Here is a 25,831-nt window from a genome sequence, read left to right as displayed (position 1 = left end):
TTATGGATGGACTGACGAGTGCCGACACAGAGGTAGCTACAGCCGTGGACAACCGTACTGTGTCTGCTGATAATATAGACTGGATGATAATGAGATGAAATCAATATATATGTATATATAATATCACTAGTACTGCAGCCGGACAGGTATATATATTTATTATGTAATGACTGATGACGGACCTGCTGGACACTGTCAGCTCAGCAGCACCGCAGACTGCTACAGTAAGCTACTATAGTAGTATGTATAAAGAAGAAAGAAAAAAAAAAACCACGGGTCGGTGGTATACAATTATGGATGGACTGCCGAGTGCCGACACAGAGGTAGCTACAGCCGTGGACTACCGTACTGTGTCTGCTGATAATATAGACTGGATGATAATGAGATGAAATCAATATATATGTATATATAATATCACTAGTACTGCAGCCGGACAGGTATATATATTTATTATGTAATGACTGATGACGGACCTGCTGGACACTGTCAGCTCAGCAGCACCGCAGACTGCTACAGTAAGCTACTATAGTAGTATGTATAAAGAAGAAAGAAAAAAAAAAAACCACGGGTAGGTGGTATACAATTATGGATGGACTGCCGAGTGCCGACACAGAGGTAGCTACAGCCGTGGACTACCGTACTGTGTCTGCTGATAATATAGACTGGATGATAATGAGATGAAATCAATATATATGTATATATAATATCACTAGTACTGCAGCCGGACAGGTATATATATTTATTATGTAATGACTGATGACGGACCTGCTGGACACTGTCAGCTCAGCAGCACCGCAGACTGCTACAGTAAGCTACTATAGTAGTATGTATAAAGAAGAAAGAAAAAAAAAAACCACGGGTAGGTGGTATACAATTATGGATGGACTGCCGAGTGCCGACACAGAGGTAGCTACAGCCGTGGACTAACGTACTGTGTCTGCTGATAATATAGACTGGATGATAATGAGATGAAATCAATATATATGTATATATAATATCACTAGTACTGCAGCCGGACAGGTATATATATTTATTATGTAATGACTGATGACGGACCTGCTGGACACTGTCAGCTCAGCAGCACCGCAGACTGCTACAGTAAGCTACTATAGTAGTATGTATAAAGAAGAAAGAAAAAAAAAAACCACGGGTCGGTGGTATACAATTATGGATGGACTGCCGAGTGCCGACACAGAGGTAGCTACAGCCGTGGACTAACGTACTGTGTCTGCTGATAATATAGACTGGATGATAATGAGATGAAATCAATATATATATATATATATATATAATTATATAATATCACTAGTACTGCAGCCGGACAGGTATATATATTTATTATGTAATGACTGATGACGGACCTGCTGGACACTGTCAGCTCAGCAGCACCGCAGGCTGCTACAGTAAGCTACTATAGTAGTATGTATAAAGAAGAAAGAAAAAAAAAAAAAAAACACGGGTAGGTGCTAGGTGGTATACAATATTATATATATATTATATACAATTATATATATATCTATATATTAAACTCATAAACTGGTGGTGATTATTAAACTGGTGGTCAGGTCACTGGTCACACTATCAGCAACTTGCAAGTAGTACTCCTGAGTCCTAAGCAGACAATCACAATATATATTATACTGGTGGTCAGTGTGGTCACAAACAATGGCTGTGTGGCACTCTGGCAGCAAAAGTGTGCACTGTACGTTATATGTACTCCTGAGTCCTGAGTCCTGCTCTCAGACTCTAACTGCTCCCCACTGTCAGTGTCTCCCCCACAAGTCAGATAATACAGTCACACTATCTCTATCACTTCAGCAAGTACTAGTAGTAGTAGTACTCCTCCTAATGCTCCCCAAAATTACTACTGTGTCTCTCTCTGTCTCACTCTCTTCTCGAATCTCTATAAACGGAGAGGACGCCAGCCACGTCCTCTCCCTATGAATCTCAATGCACGTGTGAAAATGGCGGCGACGCGCGGCTCCTTATATAGATTCCGAGTCTCGCGATAGAATCCGAGCCTCGCGAGAATCCGACAGCGTGATGATGACGTTCGGGCGCGCTCGGGTTAACCGAGCAAGGCGGGAAGATCCGAGTCGCTCGGACCCGTGTAAAAAAAACTGAAGTTCGGGCGGGTTCGGATTCCGAGGAACCGAACCCGCTCATCTCTAGTTAATAATGCTGTAGAAACAAAAAAAGATGTGATTTTAGCAGTTTTTATAATCTAAAAAAAGGGAAAAAAAAGATTCAAAACCAAAACCCGTGAGGGCAATTTTGGCAAAACCAAAACACGAAGCTAATACAGATCTGAAACCAAAACATAGGGTTTGGTACACATACCTATTTCTATATGATTTTTCCGATGACATCGTTTGGTTTGCCAAACTACAGAAAAGTATTTTGTGATTATCCAACACTGTCACGGGCTCAGTCTATCAGAAACTTATAACAGACCATGATGTAAAGTGTGAAATTCATCTGGTCATGGCCAGCAATATTTCTATCATTTTAAAATCTGTCAGAAATACTTTTTTATGGTCCAGTAGAAAAAGAAGTCGCTGTAACAAGATTGTGCTATTAATATAGGTTGAGTATCCCATATCCAAATATTCCGAAATACGGAATATTCCGAAATACAGAATTTTTTGAGTGAGAGTGAGATAATGAAACCTTTGTTTTCTGATAGCTCAATATACACAAACTTTGTTTAATACACAAAGTTATTAAAATGATTGTATTACATGACCTTCATCCTGTGTGCATAAGGTGTATATGAAACATAAATGAATTGTGTGAATGTACACACACTTTGTTTAATACACAAAGTTATTAAAAATATTGGCTAAAATGACCTTCAGGCTGTGTGTATATGGTGTATATGAAACATAAATGCATTCTGTGCTTAGACTTAGGTCCCATCGCCATGATATCTCATTATGGTATGCAATTATTCCAAAATACGGAAAAATCCAATATCCAAAATACTTCCGGTCCCAAGCTTTTTGGATAAGGGATACTCAACCTGTATTCGCATTACCGTCAAAAGTTTTACCACACCCCCATTAACTTAGTTTTTATGGGAATTTACACAGTTCAGTGTCTCAATGTACTCTCAGATTAAAGAATAAAAAAACATAAACAATTGGAGACAAATAAAATTATAGAATCATTGTAGAATCAAAGTAGCCACCTTTTGCAGATATACAGTAACCGCTGAACACGCCCATGGTATTCTTTTTATAATGGGAATGAAATAATGTTCAGTGAGCTCTTCCCGACATTGTTGCAGAAGTTCCCAGAAATGTGTTGCACTTGTATGTTGCTTTGCTTTCACCTTTCTGTCCAGTTCATCCCAAACCAGCTTGATGGGACTTAAGTTTGGAGACTCTGTTGGCCATTCCATGATGTGAAGCCTACCCTCTTGTTCTTTTCCTAAATGGTAGGGTCTGACATATTGCTGAGGTATGTTTTGGGTCAATATCTGTAGGATAAACCTTTGACCAAGTAGACATAGATGAGTGGGTATTGCACGGCAGTGAATAATGCTCTGGTAGCCCTTTTGTTTAATGGTTCTATTCACTCTGTGCAAGTCGCCACTCAGGATCTAGCAAAAGAACCCCAAAATATCATGCATCTCCCTTTCATGTTTGACAGTTAGTGTCACAGGGGTTTATTTACTAAGCACCACCTTGTAAAAGCCTCCGCTTCCTGGCGTGCTTAAACCTGAAATTTGAAAGGGCAATGCGCTAAACAGCAAAACATGGCTCATTTTGTTACAGTATTAAGTGCATTGTATAAATATGCAGTGAAGCAGTGGATTTTACAAGCTGCCAGTGGTGCCACATCGATTTTAGGTTGGAGTGGCCAAGATATAATTTCATTTTGGCACCCGTAAATTGCTGAATGTTGCCCCCTTAGGGGCAGTGTGACTTTACCCATCACACCACCTACCCAGCAGAGATAGAAATACAGTATATATTTGTATTTATATAGATATCGCCATCTACCTGGAAGGGAAGGGAGGGTGCAGGGGGGGGGCCCTCCCCCTTCTGTTCCAACACCTATGCATGCTGCCACATAGCAAAAAAGTCTTATACATTGGGGAAATATTGTTTTGCTTACTCTGTGGCATACAAAAAACAATGGGCTGAGCCAAAGATTAGATTTCAAATTTTGATTAATCTGTCTTCAGTGGTCCCCTGACAGTGCTATGTGGTCCAGGTAAGTAATTTTTTCATTGCTGCAGAATTGTAAGTTCTTAGAGCTAGAGTAGCTCTATTTAAGCTTGAGAGAGTTAAAGTAGAGAGAGATAAAGCAACAATCAGCTCTTAGCTGTCAGTTTCCAAACACAGCCTGTAACATGGCAGTTAGGAGCTGATTGGCTGGTATATTATCTCTCTTCACTTTATCCACCTCCATGCTTTGATAAATCTAGCCTTTAACATTTTATGACCCATTGCATGTTTCCGGTGTAGCCCGGTGATGACATCAGTAAAGTAGACAAATGAGGCCCTAAGTAACCCCAAAAATATATGGTTTAGTCATTTTGGTCATTTTCATTTTTAGGACATAAAGCAATGTAGCTCGTACACCAAAACATTTCGATTCATTCTATTTTGATCCTCTAAATGGACATGGGGTCATAAAGGTTTAATCTACTACTAAGGCCTCTTTCTAACTCTGATATTGGCATTACTTTTAAAGGTTTGCTAACCTAAACTTTTTTTTATTGATTTCTAGCATCTTACCACTTACCTGCGGCATTTCAGGTTGTTCTCTGGTCTTGAATTGCTTAAATGACAAACAAGACTATAAAAAATGGATGTGTTCTAAAACAGTGTAGTACAGTAGATTTATCTAATGTCAACATATACAGTATACATTGAAATATACACTTAATATAATTTCTACTGCTATATACTTTGACATTAATCTTGCAACAAATTAGACAGATGGGGACCCAATCCAATAACCCACAAAAGGGGTGAATTGCTGTTGCAGCAGTGTGTGACAGCAATGGGACTGCAATCCCCCTCCCTGTATCCGGTCAGATGGTCGACAATGTTAAGGTCGACACTCATTAGATCGACCACTATTGGTCGACATTGACACGGTCAGCATGGACTAATGATCGACACATGAAACTGGTCGGCACATGAAAGGTCGACACATGAAAAGGTCGACATGATTTTTTCACATTTTTTTTCTTCTTTGGAACTTTTTAAAACTTTACGATCCACGTGGACTACGATTAGGAACGGTAACCTGTGCTGAGCATAACGGTAGCGGAGTGAGGCACCTTGCCCGAAGTTCACTCGCCATGCAAGGGGACACGGTGCACTAATTGGGGTTCCCCGTCACTTTACGCAGAAAACGACACAAAAAAGTAAAAAAACTCATGTCGACCTTTTCATGTGCTGACTATTAGTCCATGTCGACCATGTCAGTGTCGACCAATAGTGGTAACCTAATGAGTGTCGACCTTAACATTGTTGACCATTCATACCGGAACCATCCCACCCCAGTCTCGCAGATTTTTGTTTGCAGCCCTATGGGGCGGTACTGCCACCCTTTCTTTATTGCGAGTAATTGCACTGTCTTTTCAGTCTAGAAGCATATAACTTAAGATGCATACACACAGGGGGTCATTCCGAGTTGATCACTCACTAGCTATTTTTTGCAGCGCTGCGATAGTCACCGCCTATAGGGGAGTGTATGTTTGCTTTGCAAGTGTGCAATCGCATGTGCATCCAAGCACAACAAAAAAGTTTTGTGCAGTTTCTGAGTACCTCAGAACTTACTCAGCCGCTGTGATCACTTCAGCCTGTTCTTGCCCGGAATTTACGTCAGACACCCGCCCTGCAAACTCTTTGACACGCCTGCGTTTTTCCAACCACTCCCAGAAAATGGTCAGTTGACACCCACAAAAGCCCTCTTACTGTCACTATACTTGCGATCGGCTGTGTGAATGGATTCTTCGTAAAATCCATCGCTCAGCAACGATCTGCTTTGTACCCATACGACGCATCTGTGCATTGCGGTACATGCGCAGTTCTGACCTGATCGCAGCGCAGCGAATAATCCTAGCGTGCGATCAGGTCAGAATGACCCCCACTGTGCGATGTGTGCTTACGATTTTGACTATATAGTTAAAATCGTAAGAAAAGTTAGCACATATCACACCGTGTGTATACAGCTTGCAATACCAATGCACGGCCCGTGGGGTCGGCATCGCAAGAAAAAATAGACTGTGCAGGCATGGCAATTTTGACAATATTGTGTACAAGCTAGTTTCAAGTATAGTCAAAATTGTATATAGTCAAAATTGTACATAGCCAAAATTGCACTGTGTGTATAGTCATTATTGGTGGTTCTGGACTCCGGGGAGTTCAAGGAAAATCGCAAAGTCAAAAATGGCCTTTATGCAGAATCACACCATGTGTATGCACTTTTAGACAGTGTCCATATGTAATATTTTAGTGATGATTATATAACAAACACATTGGGCTAGGTGCCTAAATCAGACTGGATCGCTGCAGTGGAAGCGATCGTACTCTGAATCCCTATGTGGAGATTATAAGGAAACATGCGATTTTTAGTAATAAAAACATGCGGTTTATAGGTCATGTTTTTATTACTTAGCCAGAAGCATCCACAGATCAATGAGATCTGTCCATGCTTCTGTATGGAACAGTAAAGAAAGTGTTAAAATTTTTTACAAAAATGACATGCAGGTCCCCCCCAAAAGCATAACCAGCCCCGGGCTCTTTGGGCCGGTCCTAGTTGCAAAATACGGGGGGGAAATTGACTGGGGTTACCCCGTATTTAAACAACCAGAACCGGGCTCTTGGACCGGTCTTGATTCCAAAAGTACAGGGGACAAAAGAAGTAGGCGTCCCCCGTATTTTTGAAAGAAGCACCGGGCTCCACTAGCCAGGGAGGTGATTCCGCAGCCGGGGGACACTTTTATACAGGTACCTGTGGCCGGAGCATCACTTTCCCTGACTAGTCACTCCTGGACGGGGTTCCCAGGGGGAGTAGGGCCCGCTGAAATAAAGGGGTCTCCCCCTCCAGGCACCCAAGGCCAGGGATGAAGCCCGGGGCTATGGGTGGCGACTTCATAGCTTTTTGTGTAAAAAGAAAAAAAATATATATTATCTTTTGTTGTGGAACTACATCTCACTGATCTGTGCATGCTACTGTCAAACTCGCCAGCCAGAAGCTGGTCTATTTATGTGCAAATTTTTGGTAATGTTTTAGGTGCTTTTTTAAAAATCGCACCCTATTACGTTGCCCGAGTTGTATGTTTGCAATGGCAAAACATCTGGATGCGATTTTTACCATTGCGATTTTTTAGACTGCTGGATATATGCGAATTTGAATGTTTCCGCACTCTGTTACATTTGCGATTTTCGGGAAACGTGCGGTTTTCTGGAAAATTTGCATGTTCCCAAAAATCGCACCCTATTACATTTTACCCATTATGTCACTCTCTGAAGAGCTTTAACATTGACATAACTTCTGGATGGTGTTTGATATAAACTTAAGTCTAAAACAGTTCATACAGTTACTGAACTTGAAAATTCCCAAATTAATCTAAACCAAGCAGCTGCTGTTTAAATAACCAAAAGCATTTCTGACTGTACAAAATATAATTATACTAGTACATAGTTTGTGACTTCAGCATATAATTGGCAGGCAAATGTCGTGTGCTATTTACTGCTGCTGGAGGCGATAAAGAATTCCTTAATAAATACAGCATAATATAGCTCTATTCTGAAGTACAGGTTTTGTTAAATTCTTTTTTTTTTTTGTGTGTGTGTGTGTGTGTGTGTGCTCACATTTTAAATGAGTTTCCAGGAGAACACACTGCGGTGATTCAGAGTTGCATGTAAGTCAGCCACAATTGCGCACACATTACATGCATGGAGAAAAATGCTGATATTCGTTGTACTTATTGTATGTATATACAGGTTGAGTATCCCATATCCATATATTCCGAAATACGGAATATTCCGAAATACGGACTTTTTTGAGTGAGAGTGAGATAGTGAAATCTTTGTATTTTGATGGCTCAGTTTACACAAACTTTGTTTAATACACAAAGTTATTAAGATAAGGAGAGTGCCTGACTGGGCACGATATCTATATAAGAGTCTGGCAATTTTGTGATTGGTTAAAGAAGGTCAATTGTTGCTAGGCAGATCAGAGTTTTGAGTGAGTGATAATTGGGTAGGGCCAGCCTATCGGTGAGTGTAGGGGAGGTGTTTAGTACATGTAGGGTAGAAACTTCCAGAGTGCTTCCTCTTGTCGTCTGGAAGCCCACCCACCCACCCACCCTATTGGCTCACTAATTTGGCCCCTTTTCAATTTGGCTTACTATTATCTTTCTTTCAGACTTAGTGGGCGGGAAGGCGCTACTGGCCAGCGGTCACTTGTAGCATAAGTGGTGTTGTGGGGCACTTACCCCTTTTGAAGGACGGCGAGTGTGTCCTGCCCTTGTTGGGGGGCGAAGGGCGCTTCCTTGGGGAGCGTCCTCACTCTGCTATAGGAAGGGGTGGTGAGACCTTCGCAACACAGGTTATGCTGATATATATAGATGGGGTGTTTCAGTCGCACCCATGACAGTTGGGGCGTTTAGTCGCCGCCATTTTGTAAGATCGTGACTAGAGCTGGTTAGTGGTAGCGTTTTCCTGGCCACCCACTACGAGTGAGGTCATTCCAATTAATAAATTCAATGACCATTTAATCCAACGCAGTTGTGTCCGTGTCGTTATTTTTAGTTGATAAGCTAGCTTAAAGGGTATAGTTAATGTTAAGCACAATAATTGAATAGACGCCTTAGATAAGGAGAGTGCCTGACTGGGCACGATATCTATATAAGAGTCTGGCAATTTTGTGATTGGTTAAAGAAGGTCAATTGTTGCTAGGCAGATCAGAGTTTTGAGTGAGTGATAATTGGGTAGGGCCAGCCTATCGGTGAGTGTAGGGGAGGTGTTTAGTACATGTAGGGTGGAAACTTCCAGAGTGCTTCCTCTTGTCGTCTGGAAGCCCACCCACCCACCCACCCTATTGGCTCACTAATTTGGCCCCTTTTCAATTTGGCTTACTATTATCTTTCTTTCAGACTTAGTGGGCGGGAAGGCGCTACTGGCCAGCGGTCACTTGTAGCATAAGTGGTGTTGTGGGGCACTTACCCCTTTTGAAGGACGGCGAGTGTGTCCTGCCCTTGTGGGGGGGGGCGAAGGGCGCTTCCTTGGGGAGCGTCCTCACTCTGCTATAGGAAGGGGTGGTGAGACCTTCGCAACACAGGTTATGCTGATATATATAGATGGGGCGTTTCAGTCGCACCCATGACAGTTGGGGCGTTTAGTCGCCGCCATTTTGTAAGATCGTGACTAGAGCTGGTTAGTGGTAGCGTTTTCCTGGCCACCCACTACGAGTGAGGTCATTCCAATTAATAAATTCAATGACCATTTAATCCAACGCAGTTGTGTCCGTGTCGTTATTTTTAGTTGATAAGCTAGCTTAAAGGGTATAGTTAATGTTAAGCACAATAATTGAATAGACGCCTTATAATATTGTATTAAATGACCTTCAGGCTGTGTATACAAGGTGTATATGAAACATAAATGAATTGTGTGTATGTACACACACTTTGTTTAATGCACAAAGTTATAAAAAAATATTGGCAAAAATTACCTTCAGGCTGTGTGTATAAGGTGTATATGAAACATAAATGCATTCTGTGCTTAGATTTAGGTCCCATCACCATGATATCTCATTATGGTATCTAATTATTCCAAAATACGGAAAAATCCATTATCCAAAATACCTCTGGTCCCAAGCATTTTGGATAAGGGATACTCAACCTGTATTATATATATATCCTATATACAGACTACTGCTCCAGGGCATAACATGTATGCACTATGCAGCTGACTGCACTTATACTGAATCCCACCTTGATCATGGCTATGGCTCCCCCACTGGTGCGCCCACCTCTGTCACCCAAATCTAACTCTCTCTGCACATGTTACAGTATATCTGCCCTCCCTGCAGTGCACATGGTTTTGCCCATTAGTTAACAAATTTTCTGCTGCGATCAGATCTGATTTAGGCCCAAAGTCTTCCTACACAGCTACCCTTTATTTCCCAGAAATGTTTGCTAACTAACAATAGTAGACTATTATGTACTGTAAATGTATCTAGCTTCTTGACTTAAACAATGGTTACAATGGGGCTGGCAGACAAGTCATATATGAAAGAGCAAAATTCATTCACATGAGATTTGAAAAAACACAATTGTCTATATATTCCTATGCCTCAGGAGAGAGGAGGCAGAATAGGTGGTTGGAGTTGGAGACTGCATTGTTCTTGCTCTACTACCGTCAGACCTGTTAGTACAGATGAAGCACAAAGAGAATGAAAGTGTATGTGTATACTTTTTTATTGAACAGTAAGGGACTGATGCAGAAGGGATCATACACAGGTTTGTGTGGCACATCTTGCGTACAATTGCTATAAGTATATCCAGTAAGCAGGCACACTTACATGCATCTATGCAGACTTGCATAATTGTGCCACTTACACCTATCTAGTCTACACCTGGATATGTAAAAGGGGTATTGTAATGTAGGCTGAGTTCCAGGGCTTAATTAAGGGCCAGATGGGTCTGGTCCTGAAACTGATCTGGGGTCTAGTGTGGGAAGTGTAGGAGGTGTAACCTGTGCTGTGTGGGCATGTCCAGTGGCCACGTCACTATCAGCCCTCATTTTGTGAGGAAAAATTAAATACAATTTCAATATTTCTGATTTATGCCCAATGTGTGCAGCTGGTGATCATATTGTCATACTCCCCATTGTTAGTCTGGCCCTGCAGAGTGCAGTAAAGGCATGTTTAGGTTACACAAATGTGTCTCCTGCAGACTTCATACAGTATGCACAGGCCTAGACTCTGCACCTGCTGTAGGGCTGATAACTTGGCGACCAAGATATGTAAAGCTCTAAATATGTGCCAAATTACACTATTTATTCCCATTTCAATTACATTTGTGCACAGACACCATGTTTTTGTTTTGGTTCTAAATATTATATAAAAATTTTATAAAAACAGCTACAATCATGTAACTTGGATACTAATGTGTAGTATTGCAGCATGAACTACAGCCCACACCCATTTCATACTCTCCTGTGGGAAATGGCACCTGAAATCATGAGGGACGGACTTAGATGCAATCCAAAACATGAGAATTCATTTTTTGTGATCCAAGATCCGAATTCAGTAGGAAGACCCGAGCAGTTTTACTCGGAACCCCAAAATGATCAGAACCAGGACTCAGTTTGTCTCAAAATTGTAAACTTTAGATGTGTTCAGTTTTCAACAAAATCAGACTGTTCATCTCTAATTTAAATCCCTGGGGGCATACAGTGCATCCGAAAAGTATTCACAGCGCTTCACTTTTTCCACATTTTGTTATGTTACAGCATTATTCTAAACTGGATTAAATTAATTTTCTCATACGTCCTAGAGGATGCTGGGGTCCACTTCATGACTATGGGGTATAGACAGTTCCGCAGGAGCCATGGGCACTCTTAAGATTTTTCAATGGGTGTGAACTGGCTCCTCCCTCTATGCCCCTCCTCCAGACCTCAGTTTTTAGAAATGTGCCCAGGCAGACTGGATGCACTCTGAGGAGCTCTACTGAGTTTCTCTGAACAGACTTATGTTAGGTTTTTTATTTTCAGGGAGAACTGCTGGCAACAGTCTCCCTGCTTCGTGGGACTGAGGGGGCAGAAGTAGGAACCAACTTCCTGAAGAGTTTCATGGCTCTGCTTCTGGCTGACAGGACACCATTAGCTCCTGAAGGGAACTGAACGCTAGCCGTGTCTAGATGCTCACTTCCACAGCACGCCGTAACCCCCCTCACAAAGCCAGAAGTCAGAAGACAGGTGAGTATAAGAAGACAGATCTTCAAGCAAGTAAAGTGACGGCTGAGGTACCGCGCGGCTGGCGGGAGCGCAGCGCGCCATTGCTGTCCACATACACAGGCACTGCCGGGTACAGGGCACTGAGAGGGGGGCGCCCTGGGCAGCAAATAACCTTGTAAACTAGATAAAAGGGGGCATAAGATGCCAAGGCACAGTCCTACCCCCGCCATTATAAATATTATGTGAAAAATCTCTGAGGATAAACGCACCATTGTGGGGGCGGAGCTTCCTCCTCAGGCAGCCAGCACACTGTTCAGCGCCATTTTCTCTCATTCACAAACTACAGAGAAGACGCTGGTCCTCCTCCACTTCTGAACAAGTATCAGGGTGAAAAAAGGGGGGGCCTGGGTGCTAAATCATATTGTTCATAATATAATAACGCTTAAAGGTTTCTGTGTACGGAGTACGCGACACAGGGATTTTGTCTCTGTGTACAAAGTACGTGGCACAGGGATTTTTTCTTTGGTGCTGGGTTGTGAACTGGCTGCTCCTAAACAGTGTCCCCCTGACAGATTTTACTGTGGGTCTGTCCCCTATAAGTCCCAGTGTGTCTGTGTGTGTGTTGTACACGTGTGTAAGACATGTCAGAGGCAGGGAGTTCCTCCCCGAAGGAAACCATTTTAGGGATACAGAAGTGTAATGTGGTGGCGCTGCCGGCACACCAAGAGCCTGCATGGGTGAAAGAAATACGTGATAGTATGCATTATATCAATAGGAGATTAGATAAATCTGAATCTCATGCTGAGTGCTGGAGAAAATCTGTGGAAGATGTGATTTTTCAGGGCTCTGTTCTTCCATCCGCACGCGACCCCTCTAGGTCACATAAGAGACCATTTGCGAATATTGTGAATACTGATACCAACACGGACACTGATTCTTGTGTCGACGATAGTGACTCCAGAGAAATAGATCATAAATTGGCAAAAAATATACAATATATGATTGTAGCTATAAGGGAAGTGCTTGAAGTCACGGAAGCCACTCCTGTACCTCAGGAGAAGGCTTATTTCTATAAAGAAAAGAAATCCAAGGTCACCTTCCCTCCTTACCACGAGCTTAATACTCTCTTTGAAGGGATGTGGGTGAATCCCGAAAATAAATTTTGTATTCCCAAGAGAATTCAGATAGCTTATCCTTTCCCGGTGGAGGACAGGAAAAAATGGGAGACACCCCCTGTGTTAGACAGTGCACTGTCCAGGTTGACGAAGAAGGTAATTCTCCCTGCACCTGGCACGCTTCACTAAAAGAGCCGGCAGACCAAAATATGGAAAGTACATTGAAATCCATTTATGTTGCCAATGGTACGCTGCTCAGGCCCACCATTGCTTGCGCGTGGGTGAGTCGCGCTATTGAAAAATGGTCAGAAAGCGTGTCATCAGAAATTGACACGATTGATAAAGATGAGATACTCCTTAAGTTAGGGAATATCAAAGAAGCTGCCGCATACATGCTAAAAGCGATGAAAGATATTGGACTCTTGAGTTCACAAGCCGCTACCATGGCAGTATCGGCTCGGCGGGCATTGTGGATTCGCCAATGGAATGCGGATGCAGATTCCAAAAGAAATATGGAGGCTCTCCCGTAGAAAGGTGAGGCCTTATTTGGCGATGGACTGGATGCGTTAGTCTCGGCAACTACCGCAGGTATGTCGACATTTTTGCCCTCTGCGCCTGCACCGGCAAAAAAGACATAGCACCCACACATGCAGTCCTTTCAGCCCAATAAATACAAAAATGCAAGCGGTTCCCCCTTCTTTGCAGGAAGGGGAAGGGGAAAGGGAAAGAAGTCCACAGCGACTTCAGGTTCCCAGGAGCAGAAGTCTACCCCTACTTCTACCAAATCTTCAGCATGATGCTGGGGCTCCTTTGCGGGAGGCTGCTCGGGTGGGGGCACGTCTCGAACTGTTCAGCCAAGGTTGGATTCTGTCTGGCCTGGATCCCTGGGTGTTGCAAATAGTGTCCCAGGGATACAAGCTGGAGTTTCAAGACGTTCCCCCATGCCGATTTTTCAAATCGACCTTGCCAGCTTCTATTCCAGAAAGCGAAGCAGTAACAGCGGCAATCCAAAAATTATGTCAGGATCAGGTCATAGTCCTGGTACCTTTGTCACAACAAGGAGGTTTTATTCAAGCCTTTTTGTAGTTCCAAAGCCGGACGGCTCGGTCAGACCGATCCTAAACCTAAAAAATCTGAATCTCTACTTGCAACGATTAAAGTTCAAAATGGAATCACTGAGGGCAGTGATTTCCAGTCTGGAGGACATGGTGTCTGTAGACATAAAGGATGCTTACCTGCATGTTCCCATTTATCCTCCTCACCAGGTTTATCTGAGATTCGCGGTTCAGGATTGCCATTACCAATTACAAACATTACCTTTCGATCTCTCCACGGCGCCGAGGGTATTCACCAAGGTGATGGCGGAGATGATGGTTCTCCTGCGTCAAAAAGGAGTCAATATAATTCCTTATCTAGATGATCTCCTGATAAAGGCGAGATCCAGGGGGCAGTTATTACAAAACATCACACTCTCCCTGTCAATACTCCAACAACACGGTTGGATTATAAATTATCCAAAGTCACAGTTGGAACCGACGACAAGATTGTCTTTTCTCTGGATGATTCTGGACACAGAAGTTCAGAGAGTTTTCTTCCAGTGGAAAAGGCTCTGGAAATCCAGAAAATGGTAAAACAAATATTGAAACCATCAAGTGTGACGATCCATCAGTGCACTCAGTTGTTGGGGAAGATGATGGCGGCCTACGAGGCCATACAGTTTGGCAGGTTCCATGCCAGAGTATTCCAGTGGAACCTGTTGGACAAGTGGTCGGGATCCCACCTTCACATGCACCAGAAGATAATCCCGTCGTCAAAAGCCAGGATTTCACTCCTGTGGTGGCTACACAGTTCTCACCTAGAGGGACGCAGGTTCGGGATTCAGGACTGGCTCCTGGTAACCACGGATGCAAGTCTCCGAGGCTGGGGAGCTGTCACTCAGGGAGAAAGCTTCCAGGGAAAATGGTCAAGTCAGGAAGCCTGCCTTCACATAAATGTGCTGGAATTGAGAGCCATTTACAACGGCCTTCAACAAGCGGTACATCTTCTTCAAGATCATCCCGTGCAGATCCAGTCGGACAATGTAACAGCAGTCGTGTACATAAACAGGCAGGGCAGAAACGAAAAGCAGAGCGGCAATGGCAGAGGTGATGAAGATCCTCCTCTGGGCAGAAAGACATGTAAAGGCTCTGTCGGCAATTTTCATTCCAGGAGTAGACAACTGGAAAGCAGACTTCCTCAGCAGACACGATCTCCATCCAGGAGAGTAGGGCCTCCACCAAGAAATCTTCGCAGAGGTGACAAGTCTTTGGGGAGTTCCTCAAGTAGACATGATGGCATTTCGTCTCAACAAGAAGCTTCAGAAATATTGTTCCAGGTCGAGAGACCCTCAAGCAATAGTAGTGGATGCGCTGGTGGCCCAGTGGTTGTTCCGGTCGGTGTATGTCTTCCCTCCACTCCTGCTGATTCCAAAAGTACTCAGGATCATAAGAAGAACAAGAGTTCGAGCAATCTTCATTGCCCCAGATCTTCAGGAGTTGCTCATAGAAGATCCTCGGCCTCTTCCTCTTCGCAAGGACCTGCTGCAGCAGGGGCCGTGCGTGTATCAAGACTTACCGCGGCTACGTTTGATGGCATGGCTGTTGAGCGCCGGATCCTAGCCCGAAAGTGTATTCCCAAGGAAGTCATCCCCACCCTTATTCAGGCCAGGAAAGGAGTAACGCTGAAACATTACCACCGTATTTGGAGAAAATATGTGTCTTGGTGTGAATCCAAGAAGGCTCCTACGGAAGAGTTTGAGTTGGGACGTTTTCTCCATTTTCTGCAGGCTGGTGTGGAGGCAGGCCTCCGATTGGGATCAATCAAGGTCCAGATTTCGGCCTTGTCAGTGTTCTTCCAAAAACAATTGGCCTCTCTTCCAGAGGTTCAGACCTTCGTGAAAGGGGTTCTGCACATCCAGCCTCCATTTTTGCTTCCAGTGGCACCATGGAACCTTAACGTGGTGTTGCAGTTCCTTCAATCGGATTGGTTTGAGCCTCTACAAGAGATAGAGTTGAAGTTTCTCACTTAGAAAGCGGTGATGCTTTTGGCATTGGCATCCGCACGGCGGGTGTCTGAATTGGGGGCCTTGTCTCACAAGAGCCCTTACCTGATCTTCCATGAAGATAGGGCAGAGTTGAGGATTCGTCAACATTTTCTTCCAAAGGTGGTTTCATCTTTCCACATAAACCAACCTATTGTGGTGCCAGCAGTTACTCACACGTTCACTGAGTCAAAGGCGCTAGATGTGGTTAGGGCTTTGAAGATTTATGTCGCTAGAACAGCTCGAATATGGAAAACAGAGTCTTTGTTTGTCCTGTATGCTCCAAACAAGACTGGGTGTCCTGCTTTCAAGCAGACTATTGCGCATTGGATCAGAAGTACGATTCAGCACGCTCATACTATGGCTGGATTGCTGTTACCGACGTCAGTGAAGGCCCATTCCACTACGAAGGTGGGCTCATCCTGGGCGGCTGCCCGGGGGGTCTCGGCATTACAACGTTGCCGAGCAGCTACTTGGTCGGGGTCAAACACATTTGCTAAATTCTACAAGTTTGACACCTTGGCCGATGAAGACCTCAAGTTCGGTCAATCGGTGCTGCAGGGTCATCCGCACTCTCCCGCCCGTACTGGAGCTTTGGTATAAACCCCATGGTCATGAAGTGGACCCCAGCATCCTCTAGGACGTATGAGAAAACAGGATTTTGATACCTACCGTTAAATCCTTTTCTCCTAGTCCGTAGAGGATGCTGGGCGCCCGTCCCAGTGCGTACTTTACCTGCAGTTTTGTTATTAGAGTTACACAAGTTGTGTTCTATTAGTTTCAGCATGTTGCTGTAATTGGTTCATGCCTGTTGGCGTGTGTTATGTTGAATGCCATGTTGTGCGGCATGGTTGAGGTGTAAGCTGGTATGTATCTCACCACTAGTTTAAAGTAAATCCTTTCCTCGAAATGTCCGTCTTCCTGGGCACAGTTCCTATAACTGAGGTCTGGAGGAGGGGCATAGAGGGAGGAGCCAGGGGTTGTCATTCTAATCAGACGCCATTTACCTTTTGTCATAACCTCCACTATTGTAGATCCCAATGGCCGTTATGTCATTCTTTTGATTAAGATCCAGGATAGATCCTACCTGTTGTGCAATGTATATGCACCGAATGTGTACTCCAAGTCCTTTTTTCAAGTGCTGCTTGCAAAACTGACTCCACTTCTTTCTGCTCCGCTCATTTTATGTGGTGACTTAAACAAAGTCTCTTCCCCCTACCTAGACCGCTCTCACGCACCTACTTTCTCTCTCACTTTGCCAAACTTAGGGGTCCCCCTGTTAGTTGAGCGGTTGCAAGCGGTTGATATTTGGAGGGCACTTCACCCGACTGATAAAGAATACACATGCTTATCCGCAGCTCATCACACCTTATCTAGAATTGATTATATTCTACTTTCACGCTGCCTCCTACCGCTAGTCACATGCTCCCACATTGAGGCTATAGCCCTCTCAGATCTCGCTTTAGTTACTGCCACCCTTCGCCTTCCAGACACCTCCTCCTCCCCCAAACTATGGAGGTTCCCCTCCTACCTTGCAAAATCCCTCAAATTCCAAGAACGCTTGGAATCTGCCTGGGAAACCTACAGGATAAATAATTTGGCCCATTTAGACAGTGATACCATCCTATTTTGGATGTCGGCGAAAGCGGTCCTCAGGGGCGACATAATCTCCTATGTCTCCAATGTGAACAAACAATATGCCTCCCAATACTTGGAGTTTCAGGGTTCCTTGACAGCAGCCTTTCAGCAGTACAAAGCCTCTCTGACCCCCCAATCTAGACAAATATATATGGAAGCAAAGACACATTTTGATGAATTTATGAAAACTATGGGTGATTGATATCTTTTTTCTGTTAATTATCGATATTACAAATTTGGTAATAGAACAGGACATTTACTGACTAATTTACTCAATGGCACTCGCCCCCCAATGGTGACTCACCCACTACGTACCTCTTCAGGTACAATGACTATGAGCGATAAGGAAATTTCAGAAGTGATGAAGCTTTTTTACCAGGAAATATACACCACCCCTATGCCCCCCCCCCCCCCTTGTCACATACCCAGGATAGCTATTCCTGGCCCCAAACGTTCTAGGACACACTTCCTACTCCGCACCTTCCACCATCCATGGTCCAGACGCTTCTTGATCCTATTACTCTTCTAGAAGTTAAACGGGTTATTGGTCAATTTAGTCGCGAGAAGGCACCTGGCCCGGACGGGTTCAGTGCAGATTTTTATAAAACCCTTCTTCCCCAATTAGGTGATACCTTAGTACAGGTCCTGAACGCTTTACTCTCCTTGTACATCTCTCCCTCCCCACTTTAACACGGCAATCCTAAAAATCCTCCCAAAACCAGGTAGGGATCTCTCACTCCCTGGTTCCTACCATCCCATATCACTCCTGAATCTCGAATACAAATTACTCGCCAAGATCATGGCGGATCGCATTAAGTTACTACTTCCATATATCATACATAGAGATCAGACCGGATTCATAGCGGGTTGACACTCAGAAATCAATGTTCGTCGGGTTCTCTCAGCAATATATCACGCTAATTCCTTGCCTCCCACTGACCTCCCATTCATACTCTCCCTAGATACTGAAAAAGCATTCGATATGGTTGAATGGGATCACCTATTTCATACTCTCTCACGATTTGGATTCCGAGATACCTTTGTTAACCTCCTCCAGTTGCTATACTCCGCCCCTCAGACTCAGGTATCATGTAATGGAATTCTCTCTTCCCCTTTCACCATCGGCAGAGGCACGAGACAAGGATGTCCCCTTTCCCCTCTACTCTTTGCAATCGCCTTGGAGCCCTTGGTGATTGCGCTTAGACAGTCTAAGAACTTTTCAGGAATACAAGTTGGTGGTGATGACCTGCGTCTCGCTCTCTTCACAGATGATATGCTACTATTCGTGTCTCACCCAGCCACCTCTCTTCCTGAAATTTTGGGACTTATTGGAGCTTTTGGGAATAGAGCGGGATACAGGATTAACATTGCCAAATCGGAACTTCTTCCACTGGGCGCTTTATCCCATACCTTACTGGCCCATCTTCCTAATATCTCCTTTAAGATCTACTGAACAAACATTACCTACGTAGGAATTCAGATTCCGCCTAACCTATCCAAACTATATGAAGATAACTTTACTCCCATGTTAGCTCGTATCACTGCCTTATTGGATGCTTGGAAACTCCTTCCCCTCTCTATATTAGGGAGGGTGGCTGTACTACAAAGTATAGTTTTCCCAAAATTATTCTATCTCATGCAAATGCTTCCTATTAGTCTTCACAAACGAGATATATTATACATAAGCAAAATTATGACAACATTTTTGTGGAAAGGTAAAAAATCATTAATTGCTCTAAACAAGCTTGTGGCTCCGAAATCGATGGGGGGAATCGGTATACCAGATTTCGCTTCCTATTCCCTGGCCACCCTGTTCCGCTGTGCTGCTGATTGGCTGTTTGATAGACATCTTTTCACAGACCCGGTCCTTAATGAGGCTCTTTTTTATCCGTATTCTCCAGGTGCTCTTTTATTATCAAAGGCTTCCCTCATCCCAACTCACATATTGCATAATCCCCTCTTTCATGATATTTACTACGCTTGGACCACACTACCAGGGACGTGCAGTCAGGGGAGGCAGGGGAGGCAGTGCCTCCCCTGTCATAATAATTAAAATAATAGAAAGAAGATACTTATGACACACATTCTGTGTCATAAGTATCTGCTTTAGCCATAATATTAATTTAATAATTATTATCTTTATAAAAATCTGTTTTTAAAGTGTTTTGGAGGCACCTTTCTTGGTGCCTCCCGATGTTAGCTTGACAGGGTCGGAAGCGGGGGGCGGGGCCAGGCGATGGACAGCAAAATCCCATTCAAAAAATCCCTGTAAGCGGCACCTAGTACAAGTGCTGCTTTGACAGGGGCGTGCTTTCAGCCCATATGAAAGCATGCCCCTCTCACTTTAGTCAGAATCGATTGGTCGGAGGTTGATTCGGGAAGGGGGCACCAAGGAACATGCCCCGCCATCCCCGGCCGCCCGTCCCCCAGCCTATCCCGCAGCCTGCCCCCTGTATAGTGTCAGACCTGGTAGAGGGGGGTGCCCGGTGCCGTCGGTGTCTTTCCGTTAGCCGGAGCCTACACGCTCACAGTACACGCACCGCGGCTGGCCACAAAGCACCCGGCAGCAGTTCCCCGCACTGGGCACGTGGGACAGGAGCCGGAGCTTCTCCCTCACCACCCACTTCAAGCAGCACGGCCCGGGGGAGCATGAGGTGAGTGCGGGCTCTGCTGCCCCTGTGCCTCCACCCTCCTCAGTCCCCACAGCTTTCATAGCCACATACCCCAGCTTCCTGCCCTCACCCCCCTCCATTTACAGACATGCTGCCGATCAGGGGGTTCTGGCTGCAGACCCTCGCCTCCCCCAAATCTGAAATGTGCAAATGGGGGCTCTACCTGCCGTAGTGTGTAAAAATGGGACAATGCCTGCCGTACTGTGTAAAATGGGGGCTCTACCTGCCGTTCTGTGTAAAAATGGGACAATGCCTGCCGTACTGTGTAAAATGGGGGCTCTACCTGCCGTACTGTGTAAAAATGGGACAATGCCTGCCGTACTGTGTAAAAATGGGACAATGCCTGCTGTACTGTGTAAAAATGGGACAATGCCTACCGTAGTGTGTAAAAATGGGACAATGCCTGCCGTACTGTGTAAAATGGGGGCTCTACCTGCCGTACTGTGTAAAAATGGGACTATGCCTGCCGTAATGTGTAAAAATGGGACAATGCCTGCCGTACTGTGTAAAAATGGGACAATGCCTGCCGTAATGTGTAAAAATGGGACAATGCCTGCTGCAATGTGTAAAAATGGGACAATACCTGCCGTACTGTGTAAAATGGGGCTCTACCTGCCGTACTGTGTAAAAATGGGACAATGCCTGCCGTAATGTGTAAAAATGGGACAATGCCTGCCGCAATGTGTAAAAATGGGGCAATGCCTGCCGTAATGTGTAAAATGGGGACAATGCCTGCCGTAATGTGTAAAATGGGGACAATGCCTGCCGCAATGTGTAAACTGGGGACAATGCCTGCCGTACTGTGTAAAAATGGGACAATGCCTGCCGTAATGTGTAAAATGGGGACAATGCCTGCCGTACTGCGTAAAAAGGGGACAACACCTGCCGTACTGTGTAAAAAGGGACAATAGCTGCCGTACTGTGTAAAAGGGGACAATGCCTGCCGTACTGTGTAAAAAGGGGACAATGCCTGCCGTACTGTGTAAACATGGGACAGTACCTGCCGTACTGTGTAAAATGGGACAATGCCTGCCGTAATGTGTAAAATGGGGACAATGCCTGCCGTACTGTGTAAAAAGGGGACAATGCCTGCCGTACTGTGTAAACATGGGACAGTACCTGCCGTACTGTGTAAAATGGGACAATGCCTGCTGTAATGTGTAAAATGGGGACAATACCTGCCGTACTGTGTAAAGAGGGGACAATACCTGCTGTACTGTGTAAAAAGGGGACAATGCCTGCTGTACTGTGTAAAAGGGGACAATGCCTGCCGTACTGTGTAAAAAGGGGACAATACCTGCCGTACTGTGTAAAGGGGACAATGCCTGCCGTACTGTGTAAAAAGGGGACAATACCTGCCGTACTGTGTAAAGGGGACAATGCCTGCCGTACTGTGTAAAGGGCACAATGCCTGCCATACTGTGTAAAGGGGACAATGCCTGCAGTACTGTGTAAAGGGGACAATGCTTGCCGTACTGTGTAAAAAGGGGACAATGCCTGCCGTACTGTGTAAAGGGGACAATGCCTGCCATACTGTGTAAAAAGGGGACAATGCCTGCCATACTGTGTAAAGGGGACAATGCCTGCCATACTGTGTAAAGGGGACAATGCCTGCAGTACTGTGTAAAAAGGTGACAACACCTGCCGTACTGTGTAAAAGTGAGCTCTACCAGGCGTAATGTGTGACAGGGATTCTACCTGGTGTAATGTGTGTGAGTGGCGCTACTGTGCGGCGTAATTTGAATAATGGAGACTATTGTACAGCTTAATATGCATTGGTATTATTTTGTGGCCACACCCCTATCCCCATGAAGCCATGCCCCTATATTTTTGTTGCGCGCACTGGCCCTATTTTAAATATGAGGAGGGGCCCCCCCCCTCCTCAATGCTGTTTCTTATACACTTATACGACATGACGGTCTGTCATGTCATATAAGATTTCCTCCAACCTCCCTGCATCCCCCCCGTTGGTAGGATAGTATTAGATATATCATATGCAGTTTATTTTGTATATGATGTATCTTTTACTTTCCCATCCATTAACTGCGGGATTAGACATATAACGAGTTCAGCACTCGTGATATGTCGGATCTAGGGGGATCCGATCCAATGCACACGGGAACACGCATCGGATCGGGGGGAAAGCACACCAAAAATGCCCGATTTCACCCAATATATCGGGCCGAATGCCCGAATTGGGCTGAAATCGGGCATTATCGGTCTAGTGTATGGGGCCCTTAAGCGTCACACTGCAGTTCTAGGCCCAGGACCAGGTAAGTAAATAGCCCTATAAGTCGTTCACTGCCTATCCCCATTACCCTTTATTTCTCTCTGTCATACTCTCACCCACTGCTATTGCTGTTACCCTTTACCTGGCGTCACTCCTTGTCACCCGCTGCTGTCACCTGTTCCCTGGCGTCACTCCCTGTCACCCGCTGCTGTCACCTTCTCCCTAGCTTCACTCTCTGTCACCCGCTGCTGTCACCGTCTCCCTGGCATCACACTCTCCCTGTCACTTTCTCGCTGGTGTCACCCTCTCCTTGTCATCCACTGCTGTCACCGTCTCCCTGGCATCAAACTCTCTTTGTCACCTTCTCGCTGGTGTCACCCTCTCGCTGTCAGCGACTGCTGTCACCCTCTCTGTCGTCACCATCTCCCTGTCACCCTCTCCCTCTCACCCACTGCTGTCAACTACCTGGCGTCACCGTCTCCCTATCACCCACTGTTGGCTATTTTGTTGTCCAGGACTTCCATTAAATCAATAGCACCGCACCCACGGCGCTATTAAGTTAATGGAAGCCCTGGACAACAATATTGCATTCATGTCCTCCTCCCACTTCCTCCCCAGTCCTAAATACTAATATTTATTTTATAAAAATGTACAATGTATTAGCCGCCTGCTCATCACAAGTTTTCTGAGCAGGCAGGCTGCGGGCATTGGCAGCGATGGTATTGGATTGAGATGCAAATTAGTGGCGGGGGGCCTTGGCCATTAGTGGTGGGGGTAGCGGGCATCAGGGATGGAGATGGTAGCGGGCATTGGTTCCACGGTGGTAGGTTTTGTTGGCAGGACTCGGCGGACATTATGGCTGCAGTGCCTCACCAGCCACTGACCTCACCGCACGCCACTGCAAACTACAAAGGAAATTTTGCTGTAACTCCCACACCTCATTCTGTATCCCATTATGGGGTAACCCCATGTTTCCTCCCTCTCTTAACAATTCTAATTTTCGTGTCTGGAAGGAGAAGGGTCTAACGAACTCCTCAAAGGTCTTTGAGCCTGGAGGCGCTTTCCTTCTATTCTCGGCTCTTCAAAACAAATTCAATCTCCCTTCTTCACATTTCTTCATGTATCTACAAATATGCCACTATCTGGGATCTACTAATCTTACTCAAAAGTCACGTTGTGACAACTCCAATTTACTCAATCCCCTACTAGTATCCCTGAACGTACACAAATCAGGCCCTACACGTATTCGTCAGCTTTACTCCATCTTGATATCGGCCTCCACTGATGCACGATAGGATAAACTCCTGAAACAATGGCAACAGAATCTACCTCAAATCACTGACCATCACCTTATCAGCAGTGGTTATACACTAGCAATGAAATGGTTAACCTCCCCGTACTTGCAAGAGGTACATCTACGCACTCTGCAAAGAGCTTATATTTCCCTAGCCCAAAATGCCAGATTCCATCCATCCAAATCTGGAGAATACCCCCAAATGCCACATACACACTGCTACCTTTTACCACATGTTTTGGGAATGTGGTCCAATACGCATATTTTGGCATAAAGTGGCCTCATTGGTAAATCAGTTACTGGGAATACGGGCTAAAGTGACTCCTCTGACATGTCTTTGGGCTAACTTTAATGACTGGGACCTAGGCCCCTCACGACTCCACTGGCTCCCGTTCCTCACTGGGAAAGCTTCTACAAATTCTATATTTTCATAGAAAATCTGCCCAGGTCAACATTGAAATGGGTGTAAAATCCTTCTACAAGAAATAGGGCATGTATATAGAGTCCCGTGATCAGGCCACACAGGCCCAAATATTTAATATATTCGAAAATACAGAATGATTTCTTCATAGAAAATTATTAGAAGATTCTATATCATAACCCCCCCCCCTCCTCCCTCTCTTTTTTCTTCAGGCTCATGAGCTCTCATTGAACCTTTACTCCTTCTACTTCTGTTACCTGACCATATTTGCTTATATTCATGATGTTATATTGGTACTACTGTAATATGCACCTCCTGTCCCTGCCCCCCCCCCCCTTGTGTGTGCCCCTCCCTCTACCCCTACCTTCTACCCCCCCCCACACACACACACATCATAAGTTACAGTTCCTCTTTGTTTACAGCATATCGTGGATTATTTTGTACTTGCTCTTTTATAGAGTGGATATGCCATATAATCCTGCCTTGGAGCATTTTTTTTCTTTATACTATAATGTGATGTATACATATCTCTCTTTATAGCATTATTTCTCTATATTCAAATGCTCTATATGACTATATTCACAGCCGTGTATATCTACCATCTGTTTTTTTATTTTTCTGTATGCATTCTGTTTTGAAAAATCAAATAACAGATTTAAAAAAAAAAAGTATTCACAGTCTTTGCCTTGAAGCTCAAAATTTCGCTCAGGTGCATCCTGTTTCCACTGATCATCCTTGAGATGTTCCTACAGCTTAGTTGAGGGTCCACCTGTGGTAAATTCAGTTGATTGGACATGATTTGGAAAGGCACACACCTGTCTCTATAAGGTCCCACACTTGACAGTGCAAGTCTAAGCACAAACCAAGCATGAATTCAAAGCAATTGTCTGTAGACCTCCGAGACAGGATTGTCTTGAGGCTCAAATCTGGGGAAGGGTACAGAAAAATATCTGCTACTTTGAAGGTCCCAATGAGCACAGTGGCCTCCATCATCCATAATTGTAAGAAGTTTGCCACCGCCAGGACTCTTCCTAGAGCTGGCCGGCCATCTAAACTGAGCAATCAGGGGAGAAGGGACCTAGTCAGGGAGGTGACCAAGAACATGATGGTCACTCTGTCAGAGCTACAGCATTCCTCTGTGGAGAGAGGAGAACCTTCCAGAAGGACAGCCATCTCTGCAGCAATCCACCAATCAGGCCTATATGGTAGAGTGGCCAGACGGAAACGACTCCTTAGTAAAAAGCACATGGCAGCCCACCTGCAGTTTGCCAAAATGCACCTGAAGGACTCTCAGACCATGAGAAACAAAGTTCTCTGGTGTTATGAGACAAAGATTGAACTCTTTGGCGTGAATGCCAGGTGTTATGTTTGGAGGAAACCAGGCACTGCTCATCACCAGGCCAATACCATCCCTACAGTGAATCATGGTGGTGGCAGCATCATGCTATGGGG

Source organism: Pseudophryne corroboree, chromosome 4 (assembly GCF_028390025.1).
Source record: "Pseudophryne corroboree isolate aPseCor3 chromosome 4, aPseCor3.hap2, whole genome shotgun sequence".
NCBI classification, from domain to species: Eukaryota; Metazoa; Chordata; class Amphibia; order Anura; family Myobatrachidae; genus Pseudophryne; species Pseudophryne corroboree.
This window is presented reverse-complemented; position numbering follows the sequence as displayed.